Here is a 2,500-nt window from a genome sequence, read left to right on the forward strand (position 1 = left end):
AGCTACTAGATGGTTCGATTGGTCTTTCGCCCCTATACTCAATTCTGACAATCGATTTGCACGTCAGAACTGTTTCGGTCTTCCATCAGGGTTTCCCCTGACTTCAACCTGATCAAGTATAGTTCACCATCTTTCGGGTCACAGCATATATGCTCAAGGTACGCTCCAGTTAGAGGTATAAATAATAATAAATTATCATTATACATAACTATATGGAACGCCCCGGGATTGAATTAATTGACTATTTATTAAAAAATAGACTAAAAATTAATCCCATTATATTTAAGTTAAGTTAATTATGCCATTAAGTTTAATATAACTCAATGACTTGCACATATGTTAGACTCCTTGGTCCGTGTTTCAAGACGGGTCCCGAAGGTATCCTGAATCTTTCGCATTGTTAATCATATAAATGCATACAAATAAATATTAATATCATAGATATTAAATTTTTTGTAAAATTCAAAAAATGAATTTTAGCATTATATATAATAAAATCTATCAACACTTTATCAAATCATTAGTATTTATTTTATGTTAATATGCTTAAAAAGCAAATTAATTTAAATAAACTTAATATCACCAATGATCTTTTGATAAATACTTTATTATGTTAATAGATTACAATGTCCTTATATGAAAAAAATGCACATTATTTTTTTAATTATTTAATGATGAATTTTTCATAATGGATATTCAGGTTCATCGGGCTTAACCTCTAAGCAGTTTCACGTACTATTTAACTCTCTATTCAGAGTTCTTTTCAACTTTCCCTCACGGTACTTGTTTACTATCGGTCTCATGGTTATATTTAGTTTTAGATGGAGTTTACCACCCACTTAGTGCTGCACTATCAAGCAACACGACTCTTTGGAAATATCTTTCTAGTAATCATTAACGTTATACGGGCCTGGCACCCTCTATGGGTAAATGGCCTCATTTAAGAAGGACTTAAATCGTTAATTTCTCATACTAGATATTAAGATATTCCATACACTGCATCTCACATTTGACATATAGACAAAGTGACTTAGTGCTGAACTATTTTCTTTTCGCTCGCCGCTACTAAGAAAATCCTTGTTAGTTTCTTTTCCTCCCCTCATTAATATGCTTAAATTCAGGGGGTAATCCCATATGAGTTGAGGTTGTTTTAATATTCTTTTTTTATCTTCTCACAATTTAATAAAAAAATTATATCATCTTTTCATCTCTATTTTTCTTTTCTCCTTTTATATATTGTAAATATATAAAAATAATAATAATGTAAAATGAGGCAATCCTAGAATAAAAAATTTAATTTTTATGCTAGACATTCCTCCTTTTAATTACATATATAAATTATTATTTTATATATATATATATAAATAATATGAAAATTTTTTGTAAAGAATACTTAGATTCAATATTTTCATCATTTCATTTTATTTGAGAGGATTTTTTTTTTAAAGAATATATAATAAATAAAATTCATTATATATCTTTATTTTTTTTGCTATTAATATTATGAATTATTTAAAATCCAATAATATACACATTTGCTTAAATTCAATTATTTTTATAAAAGAATAAGCAACTTATTTAGCATAGTCTTACAACCCTCAACCATATGTAGTCCAAGCAGTACTTTAAAATTGAATTTAATGTACATAACAGCATGGACTGCGATATGCGTTCAAAATGTCGATGTTCATGTGTCCTGCAGTTCACACGATGACGCACAGTTTGCTGCGTTCTTCATCGACCCATGAGCCAAGTGATCCACCGCTTAGAGTATTTTTTTATTTATTTTTATTTATAACAAATGTCAATTTTTTTTTGCATATATTAATTGAAAGAGTAAAATTAAATAATATTAATAATATATAAATTGATTTTCTTTCAATAATATATATCAAATATATTTAACTCTAAACATTTTTATTAAGTTGCGAATGTCTTAGTTCAACAATAATACAGTGGTGGTATTTATTATGATTCAATTATTTTGTATTTTTTTAATCATTTTATGTATATATATAATAATATAATAAATATATACCACTTTTGTTATTGTGAACAAATTAACTTATCATTCAATCAAATGAATAATAAGTACAACTTTTTATTTTCATGTTTAAAGGTTTTTAAAAGAAAAAAATAAGAAAAAACATTACAAAATGTACCATCATATATTATATTTAATATGATATAATTGATGGATCACAAATTGAATGAAAAAGAATAAAAAGAATTATGGATTCAAAATAATTATATAAATTTTTTTTTTTTTTCTTTTTTTTTTTTTTTTTTTTTTCTTTTTGTTCGTTTGTTTGCTTGTCTGTTTGTTTGTTTGTTTGTTTGTTTGTTTTTCTTACGGATATGGAACACAATAATGATCCTTCCGCAGGTTCACCTACGGAAACCTTGTTACGACTTTTACTTCCTCTAAATAATCAAGTTCGGTCAACTTTTGCGAAACAACCGTGACACACGAGGCGTCACAGTGATCACGTCCGGAGAC

General features: G+C 26.8%; 2 non-coding genes and 1 pseudogene across 2 annotated transcripts in view; all 3 read right to left on the reverse strand.

Annotated features, from left to right (window-relative positions):
- Positions 1-1,148, reverse strand: part of LOC129251959 (large subunit ribosomal RNA) — a 3,986-nt gene extending 2,838 nt beyond the window's left edge. Inside the window, exon 1 of the ribosomal RNA XR_008583186.1 lies at positions 1-1,148. This exon is cut by the window's left edge and continues 2,838 nt beyond it. This is a non-coding gene — a ribosomal RNA (large subunit ribosomal RNA).
- Positions 1,149-1,592: 444 nt separating this feature from the next.
- On the reverse strand, positions 1,593-1,773 carry LOC129251961 (5.8S ribosomal RNA; annotated as a pseudogene).
- Positions 1,774-2,369: 596 nt separating this feature from the next.
- LOC129251964 (small subunit ribosomal RNA) overlaps positions 2,370-2,500 on the reverse strand; it is a 1,991-nt gene continuing 1,860 nt past the window's right edge. Inside the window, exon 1 of the ribosomal RNA XR_008583188.1 lies at positions 2,370-2,500. This exon is cut by the window's right edge and continues 1,860 nt beyond it. This is a non-coding gene — a ribosomal RNA (small subunit ribosomal RNA).

Source organism: Anastrepha obliqua, unplaced genomic scaffold, assembly GCF_027943255.1.
Source record: "Anastrepha obliqua isolate idAnaObli1 unplaced genomic scaffold, idAnaObli1_1.0 ptg000134l, whole genome shotgun sequence".
NCBI lineage: Eukaryota > Metazoa > Arthropoda > Insecta > Diptera > Tephritidae > Anastrepha > Anastrepha obliqua.